The 18,489-nt window shown below is 45.0% G+C and overlaps 1 protein-coding gene across 1 annotated transcript in view; it reads left to right on the plus strand.

Moving 5' to 3' along the window:
- LOC110487749 (ecto-NOX disulfide-thiol exchanger 2-like) overlaps positions 1 to 18,489 on the plus strand; it is a 354,612-nt gene that overhangs the window by 137,721 nt on the left and 198,402 nt on the right. Inside the window, exon 3 of the mRNA XM_036943160.1 lies at positions 18,299 to 18,442. The gene's annotated coding sequence lies outside the window, so the exon portion shown is untranslated. The remainder of the gene's footprint in view (positions 1 to 18,298; positions 18,443 to 18,489) is intronic.

Consider the following 18,489-nt stretch of genomic DNA (forward strand, 5'->3'; position numbering starts at 1 on the left):
CCATTTGAGTCAATGAAGAGCACAATCTCTGGCTTTTGTGTGCCCTCAGTGGATGTGTGGGGGTTGTCTAGAGGGCTATCAAGGGAGCTGACAGGGGGGCTGTTAGGTGGGGGTGGGGTCTGTTAAAATCAAATGTTATGCAGATGCAGATGTTATTGCGGGTGTAGCGAAATGCTTGTGTTTCTAGCTCCAATAGTGCAGCAATATCTAACACTTTCCCAACAATACACACAATACACACAAATCTGAAGAAAAGGAATGGGATTAAAAATATATAAATATTTGGACAAGCAATGTCAGAGTGGCATAGACTAAGACAACATTTGATTTGATTTGATTTGACACAGTAGAAAATAATATAATACAGTGTATGCATATGAGACAAGTAATGCAAAATATGTACACATTATGAAAGTTACTAGTGTTCCATTATTAAAGTGGCCAGTGATTTCAAGTCAATGTATATAGGGCTGTAGCCTCTAATGTGCTGGTGATGGATATTTAACGGTCTGATGGCCTTGAGATGGAAGCTGTTTTTCAGTCTCTCGGTCCAAGCTTTGATAAACCTGTACTGACCTCACCTTTTGGATGATAACAGGGTGAACAGGCAATGGTTCGGGTGGTTGTTGTCCTTGATTATCTTTTTGGTCTTCTTTTGACATTGGGTGCTGTAGGTGTCCTGGAAGGAAGGTAGTTTGCCTCCGGTGATGCGTTGGACAGGCCACACAAGCTTCTGGACAGCCCTGCGGTTGCCATACCAGGTGGTGATACAGCCTGACAGGATGCTCTCAATTGTGGATCTTTAAAAGTTCATGAGGGTTTTAGATGCCAAGCCAACTTTCTTCAGCCTCCTGAGGTTGAAGAGGAGGTGTTGCGCCTTCTGAACCACGCTGTCTGTGTGGGTGGACCATTTCAGTTCGTCTGCGATGCGTTCGCCGAGAAACTTTAAGCTTTTCACCTTGTCTACTGCTGTCCCTTCGATGTGGATATGGGAGTGCTCCCCCTGCTGTTTCCTGAAGTCCACGATCAGCTCCTTTGTTTGTTTGTTTTTACGTTGAGTGAGAGGTTATTTTCCTGGTACCACACTCCAAGGGCCCTCACCTCCTCCCTGTAGTCTGTCTCGTCATTGTTGGTAATCAGGCCTACTACTGTTGTGCAGTCTGCAAACTTTATGATTGAGTTGGAGGCGTGCATGGCCACTCAGTCATGGGTGAACAGGGAGTACAGGAGGGGGCTTAGCACGCACCGTTGTGGGGCACCAGTGTTGAGGATCAGTGAAGTGGAGGTGTTGTTTCCTACTTTCACCATCTTCGGGCGGCCCGTCAGGAAGTCCAGGACCCAGTTGCACAGGGCGGGGTTCAAACCCAGGTCCTCAAGCTTAATGATGAACTTGGAGGGTACTATTGTGTTGAATGCTGAGCTGTAGTCAATGAACAGCATTCTTAGTTTGTTAGAAGTGTTTTCTTGATAGTCTTCGGTAGTAATAGTCCATTCAGGTAAGTTTGTCCAAAATCATGGTTTTAGGTATGACATTTTGATTTGGTTTGAAGGTTTTGATGTGGAGGTTAGTATCCTGTGTAAATCCTTGCCAAGGTTTTCAAGTGTATCTGCATTTATCCAACTCCAATTCTATCTTTTTGCAGAAAAACTAAGAAGCCCATGAGCTCACTACCCCCCCCTCTCTCTCTATTTCTGCACCCCTCTCTCTCTGTCTGTCAGTATCTCCCTCTCGCTATCTCTCTTTCTCTCTCTCTTTCTCTTGCTGCCTCTCTCCCTCCTGCTGGTATTTGTCAGTGCTATTATCCTGTCTCATTACTTCAGCTGAGAGTATTGCAGCCTTTTTCCTCAGGCTGTCATCACACAAGAGCTCTGAGGCGTCTCAGAGACACAGCCTGCACACAGCCTGCAGCCCTACAGCCGTCCTCCCCTCCACCCTCCACAGAGCCCTCTGGTAAGGGAGGATCGACAGAACGAAATGGAAGGAGAGAGAGAAGCCCTACCTGCTCTCAGTTAGCGCTTTGATGTTTGAAGCATGTGTCATTCCCAGCATCCCAAATGCTCTCACGTTGTTACCGAAAGTATTAGCAGATTATTGACCCGTGTCAGCGATAGCATTGGGTAATATCACGAGTTAGCGAAAACATTGGGTATCATGCATAAGTGACAGTTTAACACTAACATTAACAGTATTACACTAGCAGCACAATCAGTAGTTCATGGATATAGGGCTATTAGATAGCCTTCTAATGCCCTCACACCTCTGCTGCTGGTATCCCCCAGAGGGTTCATTTCCATCCCCTTTATGAGTCTTGAATAGAGTGATGTTAACATGCCCTTTATATATCCTCTATCTCTCTGTGTACTGTTTTCCTGATCCCTGCAGTCGGGGCCAGCCCTAGCCTTTTTGGGGCCCTAAGCGAGATTTGGTTGCGGCCCTCGACCTCGCGTGAAAAATGGTTTATAGTGGCCTCCCTCTTGATGACGGAGAGAAATATTTACATGTTAACGTTAATTTCCTGCAATTCTACACATTTTGCCATGGGGAGTACAGAAAATATTGCACTTCTAATGCAAGCTTTCTGCAATTCTACACATTTTGCCATGGGGCGGAGAGAAATTAAGGAATTTTATTTTAAATAAATCATGCAATTCTAAACATTTTGCCAAGACATGCCATATTAATGATATCTGATTGAGAGTGATTAACAAAATCAATGGGGGCCCCCTGGAGGTCAGGGCCCCTGGGCACATTTTAGATAGCTGGCTAGACTAACTTTCCAATTAAAAAATTGTTAGCGTACATGGCTTATTGAGTGACTGTCACTGACATAACAAGAGAAAAACTGCTGATGCACAACCACATTTCGAAATTGCACCTACTGTCACGTCCTGACCTTAGTTCCTTTTTTATGTCTCTATTTTAGTTTGGTCAGGGCGTGAGTTGAGGTGGGCATTCTATGTTTTGTTCTGTGTGTTAGATTTCTATGTGTTTGGCCTGGTATGGTTCCCAATCAGAGGCAGCTGTCAATCGTTTTTCCACTATGGGTTGTGGGTAGTTGTTTTCTGTTTTATGTGTACTGCACCTTGCAGAACTGTTTGTTTGTCGTGTTGTTGTTTTTTGTTCAAGTATTCGTATTTATTAAAAGTATTATGAATACTTACCACGCTGCACCTTGGTCTTCTCCTTCTCCCGACGCAATCGTTACACCTACTGTACTATTCTAACTCTCAACAGTAAGTTGAGACCCCAATTGACCCTTACCAAAAAAACAGACTTCTGGCAAACCGTTGTGGCAAACCTTTGGCCAATTTGTAGCAAATCTGTTGAAAGCTCATATTTTCATATTGAAAATAGTTTTGTGGCAAACTGTTGTGGTAAATTTGCGGCAAGCTCATATTTTCCCATGCAAATGAGTTTTGTGGCAAACTGTTGAAGTAAATTTCCGGCAACTTGTGAACTTCTGGAAAACAATTCTGGGAAACTTGTGTCGAACATTCTTCTGTTTGCCGCAAATTTGAAGCAAGCACATATTTTCACTTGCAAATTAGTTGTGGCAAATTGAGGTACATTTGATACTACATATAGTAAATGTACTAAACCACATGGATGCCATCGTCTTTAAAAGATACAAGAAAATCCAATACATTTTGAAATCATCCACATGGTAATGAAGAAAATCGCAAAGACGGGATATTTCCCAAATGAATTGTTTAATATTTTGATGTAGCTACAATAAAACACTATGGGGATTTTGACCATAGGATGTTTAAAGGAAATCTACATAATTATTTACATGAGCCAAGTGATAACTGAGCAATAGATTAACCATTGGTCGTTTAAAAGATAATTTACAACATTTTAATAATTAAAACAAATGATTCTAAGGATATGGACTAATGACTCATTACTTAATAACTGTATTTCATTCATAGAGCACTTTTCACAATCCCCAAAATGTTACATTGGTATTTAAAATAAATTGCTGTGATAGAATGAAAGCATATCAGAACGCGCTTCAGTAGTTGAATGGAAGGCAAATTAGCCACATGCCATACTGTTGGCAAAATACAGGCACAAATGAATTAAAAAACTACAAATAAAAGTCAATTTAACAGAGCTATAAATAGTGGCTTAGATATTAGCATTGGAATGAGACACACATGGCTCATCCATCCATTGATCTATTCATTCACAGGAACACATCTCACTACATACAAGAGCAAATACTTATTCACCATTGTTCAGTGGAAAAAAGACATGCTCACAACAGTCTTACTGAGGGGGATTCTGTTCCTGGCAGCTGATACACCATGGTCTGTAGGAATTCCCATGCTGGGGAACAGTGGGAAAGTTGATATCAAACACATAATAGGACTTTAAGCACACATCCAGTGCCTCAAGCAGTGTACCTTGCTCCAATGCCGGTCTACTAATGACTGTAAACACCTCTGAGCAGTCCCCAAGAGCCAATCCAAAGAGCCAACCCAGTCTCTACCTCTGCCTGGTGCAAGTACTCAACTATGTTGGTCCCAACCTGTTAGCGAAGTCATTTGATTTTAGAATATGAGGACTTGTGCAAAGCATGGAGGAACACTGACAATGCCAACACACCATTTATTTTGTTGATTTTATAGCCATTTATATCAATCAACACAATCAATCAAATTCCTGGTTGATGCCTACATCTTCCATTCATTTGGGGCTGGGGATCATAGGTTTACTTACACAACAATAAATACGTTTCCAGCAAACCGTTTCATGCGGATTAATGTTTGTTAATTCGACATGGTGGGATCTTTTTGTGATTTAAAAAATGTATTATACGATATTGATATAAAAACCATCATATCGGAGTAAACATGGAGATACGCAATGAAATGTTCTGTTGGCTTCCCACTACGACTCGGGAAGCATGCAGTTTATTAGGCTACAGATTCAATTGGGGCTCCCTAGTGGCGCAGCGGTCTAAGGTATCTCAATGCAAGAGGCATCACTACAGTCCCTGGTTCAAATCTAGTTGTATCACATCTGGCTGTAATTGGGAGGGGAGGGGAGGGCAGGGCAGTGCCTGCAGGGCAGTGCACAATTGGCTCCGGGGTTGGCCGTCATTGTAAATAAGAATTTGTATTTAACTGACTTGCCTCTAGTTAAATAAAGGTTACATAAAATATATATACACTACTGTTCAAAAGTTTGGGGTCACTTAGAAATGTCCTTGTTTTTTAAAGAAAAGCATATGTTTTGTCCATTAATATAACATCAAATTGATCAGAAATACAGTGTAGATATTGTTAATGTTGTAAATGACTATTGTAGCTTGAAACGGCTGATTTTTTATGGAATATCTACAAAGGCTACAGAGGCCCATTATCAGCAACCATCACTCCTGTGTTCCAATGGCATGTTGTGTTATTTAATCTAAGTTTATAATTTTAAAAGGCTAATTGATCATTAGAAAATCCTTTTGCAATTATGTTAGCACAGCTGAAAACTGTTGTCCTGATTAAAGAAGCAATAAAACTGGCCTTCTTTAGTTGAGTATCTGGAGCAGCAGCATTTGTGGGTTTGATTACAAAAATGGCCAGAAACAAAGAACTTTCTTCTGAAACTCGTCAGTCTATTCTTGTTCTGAGAAATGAAGGTTATTCCATGCGAGAAATTGCCAAGAAACTGAAGACCTCGTACAACGCTGTGTCCTACTCCTTTCACAGAACAGCGCAAACTGGCACTAACCAGAATAGAAAGAAGAGTGGGAGGCCCCGGTTCACAACTGAGCAAGAGGACAAGTACATTAGAGTGTCTAGTTTGAGAAACTCAACTAGCAGCTTGATTAAATAGTACCCGCAAAACACCAGTCTCAACGTCAACAGTGAAGAGGCAACTCCGGGATGCTGGCCTTCAAGGCAGAGTTCCTCTCTCCAGTGTCTGTGTTCTTTTGCCCATCTTAATCTTTTATTTTTATTGGCTAGTCTGAGATATGGCTTTTTCATTGCAACGCAACTCTTTCTAGAAGACCAGCATCCCGGAGTTGCCTCTTCACTGTTGACGTTGAGACTGGTGTTGAATGTGCGAGCTGTTGGCTAGAGGGCATGTTCCAAGACCAGAGTGGGTATTACTATGTAACGCAATAGTTTGTGACAAAACCATCACAAAAAGTAAGTTTGCTGCAAACATCTCCGTTGGGAAAATGCACATATTGTTTTATGCAGATTTTTCTCATGAAAATCTGTCGCCGATTGGATGGAAATGTGCAGTTATGTCTTGTCTTGGAGTGTGCAGTTATGTTTAACATATTTTGGAACGCTGTTCCTTTCATTCAAGGTTCACAAAATACCATAATCTAAAATCCCCTATCCACTATTTAAGTCAGTGAAAGACTTTCTGGTCTCTTTGCAGCTGGCTCTGAATGTCTTCCTGTCTATCTTTGTTGTCACGGGTAACTTGGTGCGTGAGGGAAGAATCAGGCGCAGAGAGCATATAGTTCCACAGGAAGACGTGCACTTTTAATATCGCACAGAAAATAATGCCCAACAAAACAGGGCGCAGAAAATGTGGACCAACCCAACACAACAGTGTACCAGGTCCAGAGCACGAACACCAACAAAACATACACACGTAACATATGAGTAATCCCGCACGAAACAAGGGCGGGTAAACGTACTATAAATAAGGAAGCCAATCAAGCTCACAAATAGACAGGTGCAACTAATAAGACAAAACAAACAGACAACGAAAAAGGGATCAGTGGCGGCTAGTAGGACGGTGACGGCGACCGCCGAGCACCGCCCGAACAGGCAGGGGAGCCAAATTCGGTGGAAGTCGTGACATTTGTAGACTGGTGTTGTGAGGACCACTGGCAGAAGGCTTAAAGCGACGTCTTCTTGTGTATCTGGAGAGAATTGATTGTTTCAGGCTAAAAATGAATGAGCATCTGAGTCACCACCAGCAAGATCATTTCAAACTATACCTGCACTTCCAAAAGAAGACCTTGGGAATTCTTCTCTCTGGACTGGTAAAGTTTTTATACAGTATTTTTTCACCACATTTTTTGTTGGTTTTGGGTCCCCCCTAGCGGCTGGGGCCCTAAGCGATCGCTTATGCCGCTTATGCCTGGAGCTGGCCCTGCCTGTAGTTCTCTTCTCTGAAGTCAAGATTTCCTCCATTGGTCATTATCTTCTCTCTTTGTTTTAATTCCTGGTTCCTCCCTCCAGCCTCCCATACCTCTCATTCCTGCTGCTCAGCCCAAAATCCCCCGACATCCTAGTTACCCTCTTGTTATTTATTCTCTCCGTTTGCCAGAGGAGTGAATCATGAATCTTCCCCCTCGTCTTTTCCTGTAACGGTTTTCTGTATGAGAAGGAGAGTCGGACCAAAATGCAGCGTGTAGATTGCGATCCATGTTTTAATAAACAAACGTAAAACACGAATCAATACAAACACTACAAAATAAAGAACGTAATGAACGTAACGAAAACCTAAACAGCCCTATCTGGTGAAAACACATAGACAGGAACAATCACCCACCAACACACAGTGAAACCCAGGCTACCTAAGTATGATTCTCAATCAGAGACAACTAATGACACCTGCCTCTGATTGAGAACCATACTAGGCCGAAAACATAGAAATGCCCCAAAACATAGAAAAACAAACATAGACTGCCCACCCAACTCACGCCCTGACCATACTAAATAAATACAAAACAACGGAAATCAAGGTCAGAACGTGACACTTCCCCTCTTAGCGTGAGCTGTGGTTATGGCCAGATGTTGTTGCAGAAACATACCATCCATCAGTGTGTTGGGGGAGTCGCTGTAGGATAGGGGTGAGACAGAGACAGTGACCCAGCAAAGATTTATCAGGGTTAAACTGATCCACTACTATAGTACAGGACACTGCCGCAGAGGACAGGACAGCAACAGTACAGGACAGAGACAGGCAGTTACCCAAAATAGATCCAAAGGGGTTAGGAGTACTATCACTCTACAATCACTTAGTCAGGCCAAATGTGTCAGACTCTCCTTCAATTGCTTCGTTATCCTCTCAATATCCATCTAGCTCGTTTTTCTCTAACTGCCAATCTCCTTTCATTTCCTCTTGAAGTTATTAAACTCTGGTATAAATCAGATGAAACTCTAGCATGTTTAGAAGATGAACTGAGGCATTTATCATGTCTGTAGACTGTCATCTGGAAGAAGTCTGTAGAGTGTTGTCTGGGAGAAGTCTGTAGACTGTCGTCTGGGAGAAAGAAAGAGAGAAAGACAGAGAGGCTACCAGATGGATGCTGACAGGCAGAGCAGAGAGAGGTGGAGAGATGGAGGGTGTGTGGGTGGATTTGTGAGTTGTAAGCAATGAGTGTGCTGTGTGATGCCAGACAGACAGACAGACTCTCAGGAACGGAGCACTTGTCCTTTTTATTCGACAACAACTTATACACGCTGCTGCATAATGTTTATAGGGCAGATCTCCCAGCTGGTTTCTCTGGGTTTGAGGGAAGGCAATTCTGCACTTTATTCGACAATTTGTCCTCTGTTTATTAGCTCGTTGTTTACCAATCTACTCTCTTCATGTGGAAAGCCTTGATGACACACAGGGAGGAAACGGGATGGTTGGTTCTCGTTGTGATGGAAATGTGGTTACATAAAGAACAGAACACGGAGAGAGAAAGAGATGAAGGAAGTAAACAGAGAGAGAAAGGAAGAAGGGCCTGATGAGGACAGATTCTATCAAGTCTCTTATAGAGAAGGCGAACAGAGTGAGACATTTCAAATCCTCCTGTAAACACATTAGGGATGGCTTTGTGTTGTGGAGCAGAGATAGAGAAACATTCATCAGAATGCCGTTACCCCGGCACATCCATAAATGTATGAGGCTCACTGGGTGTCAGTTTCCATTGGCAGCTTTCTGAGCCCCCTATGCAGAATGGAGAGAGAAAGAGAGAGAGAGAGAGAGAGAGAGAGAGAGAGAGAGAGAGAGAGAGAGAGAGAGAGAGAGAGATGCATAGAGGGATGCATAGAGGGAGGGAGAGATGCATAGAGGGAGGGAGTGATAGAGAAATAGGAGTTTCTCTACTTCACGGCTCCATGTGATGTGTTCTAAATACTTCACTATACTTTGCATCATTATATACTCTTATGGCCATGAAAAAACCTGATTGATGCAACACATAACTCCATGTTCAGTGGTTCAATGGTTTAGTGGTTCAGTGAAAGTGAAGCAGATCCAAGAGAATCTCTCACCAGGAAGTGTATATTATGACCTTTTGGCCTATGTGATGTGTTCAGGATTACAACAGTGTGGTGATGTTTTCTAGTTTGTAGGTAGTCTGTAGTTTGTCCCTGTGTCTTCTGCCACTGCCTCCTCTCCAGCACTCCAAAACATAAAGATGGATGGTGGATGTTACGGTGAGTGAATGAGGACCCAAAAGCGAACTAACTTAAACAGAGCTTCTTTAATAACCAAACATAGGTAGGCTCAGATAGACCGGCAGATTCGGACAGGACAGGACAAGGTTACAGCAAACATGACGATAGTCTGGCTCAGGCATGAAACACAACAAACAAGAATCCGACAAGGACAGGAACAGAAACAGAGAGAGATATAGGGACCTAATCAGAGGGAAAAAGGGAACAGGTGGGAAACGGGGTGAATGGGTAGTCAGAGGAGACAAGGAACAGCTGGTGGAAAGCGGGGGAGAAAAGGTAACCTAACAACGACCAGCAGAGGGAGACAGGGTGAAGGGAAAGGACAGAGACAAGACACAACATGACAGTACATGACAGTACCCCCCCACTCACCGAGCGCCTCCTGGCGCACTCGAGGAGGAAACCTGGCGGCAACGGAGGAAATCCTCGATCAGCGCACGGTCCAGCACGTCCCGAGAGGGAACCCAACTCCTCTCCTCAGGACCGTACCCCTCCCAATCTACGAGGTACTGGTGACCACGGCCCCGAGGACGCATGTCCAAAATTCTACGGACCCTGTAGATGGGTGCGCCCTCGACAAGGATGGGGGGGGGGGGGGGGGAAGACGAGCGGGGGCGCGAAGGACGGGCTTGATGCAGGAGACATGGAAGACCGGGTGGACGCGACGAAGGTATCGCGGAAGAAGAAGTCGAACTGCGACAGGATTAATGACCCGAGAAATACGGAACGGACCAATGAACCGCGGGGTCAACTTGCGAGAAGCCGTCTTAAGGGGAAGGTTCTGAGTGGAGAGCCAAACTCTCTGACCGCGACAATATCTAGGACTCTTAGTTCTACGCTTATTAGCAGCCCTCACAGTCTGCGTCCTATAACGGCAAAGTGCAGACCTGACCCTCTTCCAGGTGCGCTCGCAACGTTGGACAAAAGCCTGAGCGGAGGGGACGCTGGACTCGGCGAACTGAGATGAGAACAGCGGAGGCTGGTACCCGAGGCTACTCTGAAAAGGAGATAGCCCGGTCGCAGACGAAGGAAGCGAGTTGTGGGCGTATTCTGCCCAGGGGAGCTGTTCTGACCAAGACGCAGGGTTACGAAAAGAAAGACTGCGTAAGATGCGACCAATAGTCTGATTGGCCCGTTCTGCTTGACCGTTAGACTGGGGGTGAAAGCCGGAAGAGAGACTGACGGAAGCCCCAATCAAACGGCAAAACTCCCTCCAAAATTGAGACGTGAATTGCGGACCTCTGTCCGAAACGACGTCTGACGGAAGGCCATGAATTCTGAAAACATTCTCGATGATGATTTGTGCCGTCTCTTTAGCAGAAGGAAGCTTAGCAAGGGGAATGAAATGAGCCGCCTTAGAGAACCTATCGACAACCGTAAGAATAACAGTCTTCCCCGCTGACGAAGGCAGTCCGGTGACAAAATCTAAGGCGATGTGAGACCACGGTCGAGAGGGAATAGGAAGCGGCCTGAGACGGCCGGCAGGAGGAGAGTTACCGGACTTAGTCTGCGTGCAGACCGAACAAGCAGCCACGAAACGACGCGTGTCATGCTCCCGGGTGGGCCACCAAAAACGCTGGCGAATGGAAGCAAGCGTACCCCGAACGCCAGGGTGGCCGGCTAACTTGGCAGAGTGAGCCCACTGAAGAACGGCCAGACGAGTAGGAACGGGAACGAAAAGAAGGTTCCTAGGACAAGCGCGCGGCGACGGAGTGTGAGTGAGCGCTTGTTTTACCTGCCTCTCAATTCCCCAGACAGTCAACCCGACAACACGCCCCTCAGGGAGAATCCCCTCGGGGTCAGTGGAGGCTACTGAAGAACTGAAGAGACGAGACAAAGCATCAGGCTTGGTGTTCTTAGAGCCCGGACGATAAGAAATCACGAACTCGAAACGAGCGAAAAACAGCGCCCAACGCGCCTGACGCGCATTAAGTCGTTTGGCAGAACGGATGTACTCAAGGTTCCTATGGTCAGTCCAAACGACAAAAGGAACGGTCGCCCCCTCCAACCACTGTCGCCATTCGCCTAGGGCTAACCGGATGGCGAGCAGTTCGCGGTTACCCACATCATAGTTACGTTCCGACGGCGACAGGCGATGAGAAAAATACGCGCATGGGTGGACCTTGTCGTCAGAGAGGGAGCGCTGAGAAAGGATGGCTCCCACGCCCACCTCTGACGCGTCAACCTCGACAACGAACTGTCTAGAGACGTCAGGTGTAACAAGGATAGGAGCGGATGTAAAACGATTCTTGAGGAGATCAAAAGCTCCCTGGGCGGAAACGGACCACTTAAAGCACGTCTTGACAGAAGTAAGGGCTGTGAGAGGAGCTGCCACCTGACCGAAATTACGGATGAAACGACGATAGAAGTTCGCGAAGCCGAGAAAGCGCTGCAGCTCGACGCGTGACTTAGGGACGGGCCAATCAATGACAGCCTGGACCTTAGCGGGATCCATCTTAATGCCTTCAGCGGAAATAACAGAACCGAGAAATGTGACGGAGGAGGCATGAAAAGTGCACTTCTCAGCCTTCACAAAAAGACAATTCTCTAAAAGGCGCTGGAGGACACGTCGAACGTGCTGAACATGAATCTGGAGTGACGGTGAAAAAAATCAGGATATCGTCAAGGTAAACGAAAACAAAGATGTTCAGCATGTCTCTCAGGACATCATTGACTAATGCCTGAAAGACAGCTGGAGCGTTAGCGAGGCCGAAAGGAAGAACCCGGTATTCAAAGTGCCCTAACGGAGTGTTAAACGCCGTCTTCCACTCGTCCCCCTCCCTGATGCGCACGAGATGGTAAGCGTTACGAAGGTCCAACTTAGTGAAAAACCTGGCTCCCTGCAGGATCTCGAAGGCTGAAGACATAAGAGGAAGCGGATAACGATTCTTCACTGTTATGTCATTCAGCCCTCGATAATCTATGCAGGGGCGCAGAGACCCGTCCTTCTTCTTGACAAAAAAAAACCCCGCTCCGGCGGGAGAGGAGGAGGGGACTATGGTACCGGCGTCAAGAGCTACAGACAAATAATCTTCGAGAGCCTTACGTTCGGGAGCCGACAGAGAGTATAGTCTACCCCGGGGGGGGGTGGTTCCCGGAAGGAGATCAATACTACAATCATACGACCGGTGTGGAGGAAGAGAGGTGGCCCTGGACCGACTGAACACCGTGCGCAGATCGTGATATTCCTCCGGCACCCCTGTCAAATCACCAGGCTCCTCCTGTGAAGAAGAGACAGAGGAAACAGGAGGGATAGCAGACATTAAACATTTCACATGACAAGAGACGTTCCAGGAGAGGATAGAATTACTAGACCAATTAATGGAAGGATTATGACAAACTAGCCAGGGATGGCCCAAAACAACAGGTGTAAAAGGTGAACGAAAAATTAAAAAAGAAATGGTTTCACTATGATTACCAGAAACAGTGAGGGTTAAAGGTAGCGTCTCACGCTGAATCCTGGGGAGAGGACTACCATCCAGGGCGAACAAGGCCGTGGGCTCCTTTAACTGTCTGAGAGGAATGTCATGTTCCCGAGCCCAGGTCTCGTCCATAAAACAGCCCTCCGCCCCAGAGTCTATTAAGGCACTGCAGGAAGCTGACGAACCGGTCCAGCGTAGATGGACCGACAAGGTAGTGCAGGATCTTGAAGGAGAGACAGGAGTAGTAGCGCTCACCAGTAGCCCTCCGCTTACTGACGAGCTCTGGCCTTTTACTGGACATGAAGTGACAAAAAGACCAGCGGAACCGCAATAGAGACAGAGGCGGTTGGTGATTCTCCGTTCCCTCTCCTTAGTCGAGATGCGGATACCTCCCAGCTGCATGGGCTCAGCACCCGAGCCGGCAGAGGAAGATGGTAGTGATGCGGAGAGGGGGGCGACGGAGAGCGCGAGCTCCTTTCCACGAGCTCCGTGACGAAGATCAACCCGTCGCTCAATGCGAATAGCGAGTTCAATCAAGGAATCCACGCTGGAAGGAACCTCCCGGGAGAGAATCTCATCCTTTACCTCTGCGCGGAGACCCTCCAGAAGACGAGCGAGCAAGGCCGGCTCGTTCCAGCCACTGGAGACAGCAAGAGTGCGAAACTCAATAGAGTAGTCTGTTATGGATCGATTGCCTTGACATAGGGAAGACAGGGCCCTGGAAGCCTCCTCCCCAAAAACAGATCGATCAAAAACCCGTATCATCTCCTCCTTAAAGTCCTGATACTGGTTAGTACACTCAGCCCTTGCCTCCCAGATTGCCGTGCCCCACTCACGAGCCCGTCCAATAAGGAGAGATATGACGTAGGCGACACGAGCAGTGCTCCTGGAGTAAGTTTTGGGCTGGAGAGAAAACACAATATCACACTGGGTGAGGAACGAGCGGCATTCAGTGGGCTCCCCAGAGTAACACGGCGGGTTATTGATTCTGGGCTCCGGAGATTCGAAAGCCCTGGAAGTGGCCGGTGGATCGAGGCGGAGATGGTGAACCTGTTCTGTGAGGTTGGAGACTTGGGTGGCCAGGGTCTCAACGGCATGTCGAGCAGCAGACACTTCCTGCTCGTGTCTGCCTAGCATCGCTCCCTGGATCCCGACGGCTGAGTGGAGAGGATCCGAAGTCGCTGGGTCCATTCTTGGTCGGATTCTTCTGTTACGGTGAGTGAATGAGGACCCAAAAGCGAACTAACTTAAACAGAGCTTCTTTAATAACCAAACATAGGTAGGCTCAGATAGACCGGCAGATTCGGACAGGACAGGACAAGGTTACAGCAAACATGACGATAGTCTGGCTCAGGCATGAAACACAACAAACAAGAATCCGACAAGGACAGGAACAGAAACAGAGAGAGATATAGGGACCTAATCAGAGGGAAAAAGGGAACAGGTGGGAAACGGGGTGAATGGGTAGTCAGAGGAGACAAGGAACAGCTGGTGGAAAGCGGGGGAGAAAAGGTAACCTAACAACGACCAGCAGAGGGAGACAGGGTGAAGGGAAAGGACAGAGACAAGACACAACATGACAGTACATGACAGTGGAAGTCTTCATCTGATTGGTAGCAAGTGACCAACTCCTCCTTCAGCTCACCTCCTCTGAGAAACATGTTTAGTTTATCAGGAATTCATTTTCATGTTTTGTGGTTGGAGAGTTGAGCCCTGTGTGTCTTAGTGTAGAATGGAGACTCACTGGCAAAGAGAAGGTTGCCATTTTCCATCTTCAGACTTTATTTTTTCTGACAGCAACAAAGTCTAGCAAAACAAGTGTAAACCTAGAGAATTTATGCATTTTTCATGGGAACAGGGCTTGTCTCTCCCTGACCCTGTTCTGAGTTACAAATAAGACACGTCCAGTTAGAGAAGTGGAAATCCCTGATATATTAGGCTCGGAACACAATTGAATTAGTTTATTGTTTCCTGGGATTTTGGGGCAATATCCACATTGATATTGTTTCCATAATTCATCAGCCACTACTCTCCTTATTGCTTTATTCTCTGGAAGACACTACCCATCTGTGGGAGGAATAGAACTGCTTTGCGGAAGGGACTGTCTGCTTGGAGTTTTTGGACATATTGGCTCATTGCTATTTTGGAGCCTGTAGTCACTTTAGATACTAGACTTCTATGAAGAGTGTGTGGTGGGTTCATAACTAATGGTAGTCACTTTAGATACTAGACTTCTATGAAGAGTGTGTGGTAAGTTCATAACTAATGGTAGTCACTTTAGATACTAGACTTCTATGAAGAGTGTGTGGTAAGTTCATAACTAATGGTAGTCACTTTAGATAATAGACTTCTTTGAAGAGTGTGTGGTAAGTTCATAACTAATGGTAGTCACTTTAGATAATAGACTTCTATGAAGAGTGTGTGGTAAGTTCATAACTAATGGTAGTCACTTTAGATACTAGACTTCTATGAAGAGTGTGTGGTGGGTTCATAACTCACAGGGGTCTTTGTGTGTTTAATCCTATCTTGGTTCCTCTCAGGACAGAAATATACTGGGACAGAAATTAAACTGCTAAATTAGAAAAGAGACCAGAAAAGATGTTCAGAAACTGTTATTGGTTCTGAGATGCTCCCTAGTGTCCCCACTGTCTGAACAGAGAGACACAGAACTCTGGAGTTTAGGAAAATATACCAATTATCCATGTTTCTTTTAGGGAGTCTCCTTATGTTCTTCAGTGAGTGAACTCTGGACTATGAAAAGGGAACTGTATGTTTTCATTCCTTTAATTTCATGTGTTGAACTCCTGACTGTTAAAAATAGGGAACACATGGTTTCTTCAGGTTTAATAGAATTGTATTTCTCTCGTCTTTGGGAGGTCTTTTCTTTGTCTTCAGTTAACAGACATCTGAACTGTTTTGAAAAGGAAACACTGTGGATTCTCTGAATCTTCTCTTCACATACTGCAGGATATTCTCTGTATCTGTCTGAATGTTCTGTACAGTGTACTGTAGTCAGTAAAACGCAAGACTTTGATGAGTGTTTGTATACTGCAGTTATAATAGTAAAACTCATGTGTCTGTTGCACACTGTGGTTTATAGATATATGGCCTATCTGGTTTAACATGTCTGCTTGTTGTGGTTTATAGATCTATGGTCTATCTGGTTTAACATGTCTGCTTGTTGTGGTTTATAGATCTATGGTCCATCTGGTTGAACATGTCTGCTTGTTGTGGTTTATAGATCTATGGTCCATCTGGTTTAACATGTCTGCTTGTTGTGGTTTATATATCTATGGTCCATCTGGTTGAACATGTCTGTTTGTTGTGTTTCTGTTGTGGTTTATAGATCTATGGTCCATCTGGTTGAACATGGCTGCTTGTTGTGTTTCTGTTGTGGTTTATAGATCTATGGTCCATCTGGTTGAACAGGGCTGCTTGTTGTGGTTTATAGATCTATGGTCCATCTGGTTGAACATGTCTGCTTGTTGTGGTTTATAGATCTATGGTCCATCTGGTTTAACATGTCTGCTTGTTGTGGTTTATATATCTATGGTCCATCTGGTTGAACATGTATGTTTGTTGTGTTTCTGTTGTGGTTTATAGATCTATGGTCCATCTGGTTGAACATGGCTGCTTGTTGTGTTTCTGTTGTAGTTTATAGATCTATGGTCCATCTGGTTGAACAGGGCTGCTTGTTGTGGTTTATAGATCTATGGTCCATCTGGTTGAACATGTCTGCTTGTTGTGGTTTATATATCTATGGTCCATCTGGTTGAACATGTCTGTTTGTTGTGTTTCTGTTGTGGTTTATAGATCTATGGTCCATCTGGTTGAACATGGCTGCTTGTTGTGTTTCTGTTGTGGTTTATAGATCTATGGTCCATCTGGTTGAACAGGGCTGCTTGTTGTGGTTTATAGATCTATGGTCCATCTGGTTGAACATGTCTGCTTGTTGTGGTTTATAGATCTATGGTCCATCTGGTTTAACATGTCTGCTTGTTGTGGTTTATATATCTATGGTCCATCTGATTGAACATGTATGTTTGTTGTGTTTCTGTTGTGGTTTATAGATCTATGGTCCATCTGGTTGAACATGGCTGCTTGTTGTGTTTCTGTTGTAGTTTATAGATCTATGGTCCATCTGGTTGAACAGGGCTGCTTGTTGTGTTTCTGTTGTGGTTTATAGATCTATGGTCCATCTGGTTGAACAGGGCTGCTTGTTGTGGTTTATAGATCTATGGTCCATCTGGTTGAACAGGGCTACTTGTTGTGGTTTATAGATCTATGGTCTATCTGGTTGAATAGATCTATGGTCCATCTGGTTGAACAGGGCTGCTTGTTGTGGTTTATAGATCTATGGTCTATCTGGTTGAACATGTCTGCTTGTTGTAGTTTATAGATCTATGGTCCATCTGGTTGAACAGGGCTGCTTGTTGTGGTTTATAGATCTATGGTCTATCTGGTTGAACATGTCTGCTTGTTGTGGTTTATAGATCTATGGTCCATCTGGTTTAACATGTCTGCTTGTTGTGGTTTATATATCTATGGTCCATCTGGTTGAACATGTCTGTTTGTTGTGTTTCTGTTGTGGTTTATAGATCTATGGTCCATCTGGTTGAACATGGCTGCTTGTTGTGTTTCTGTTGTGGTTTATAGATCTATGGTCCATCTGGTTGAACAGGGCTGCTTGTTGTGGTTTATAGATCTATGGTCCATCTGGTTGAACATGTCTGCTTGTTGTGGTTTATAGATCTATGGTCCATCTGGTTTAACATGTCTGCTTGTTGTGGTTTATATATCTATGGTCCATCTGGTTGAACATGTCTGTTTGTTGTGTTTCTGTTGTGGTTTATAGATCTATGGTCCATCTGGTTGAACATGGCTGCTTGTTGTGTTTCTGTTGTGGTTTATAGATCTATGGTCCATCTGGTTGAACAGGGCTGCTTGTTGTGTTTCTGTTGTGGTTTATAGATCTATGGTCCATCTGGTTGAACAGGGCTGCTTGTTGTGGTTTATAGATCTATGGTCCATCTGGTTGAACAGGGCTGCTTGTTGTGGTTTATAGATCTATGGTCCATCTGGTTGAACATGGCTGCTTGTTGTGGTTTATAGATCTATGGTCCATCTGGTTGAACAGGGCTGCTTGTTGTGGTTTATAGATCTATGGTCTATCTGGTTGAACAGGGCTGCTTGTTGTGGTTTATAGATCTATGGTCCATCTGGTTGAACAGGGCTGCTTGTTGTGGTTTATAGATCTATGGTCTATCTGGTTGAACATGTCTGCTTGTTGTAGTTTATAGATCTATGGTCCATCTGGTTGAACAGGGCTGCTTGTTGTGGTTTATAGATCTATGGTCCATCTGGTTGAACATGTCTGCTTGTTGTGGTTTATAGATCTATGGTCTATCTGGTTGAACAGGGCTGCTTGTTGTGTTTCTGTTGTGTTTCAGGACTGAACCCGTTGTCCTTTGACCCGTCCTCCAACAACGAACCCCTGCAGTTCAGCAACTCAAACGTGCCGCTGGTGTCAGACTGTCCCCTGGAGAACGGAGCTGAGAAGAGCATTAAGAGGAAGAGACCCAGCCTGCTTCCAGGTACTATAGTAGTGTCATATTATTGCAGTATATAAGAAGTACATAAC

The sequence above is a fragment of the Oncorhynchus mykiss genome, chromosome 14 (assembly GCF_013265735.2).
Source record: "Oncorhynchus mykiss isolate Arlee chromosome 14, USDA_OmykA_1.1, whole genome shotgun sequence".
Classification (NCBI taxonomy): domain Eukaryota; kingdom Metazoa; phylum Chordata; class Actinopteri; order Salmoniformes; family Salmonidae; genus Oncorhynchus; species Oncorhynchus mykiss.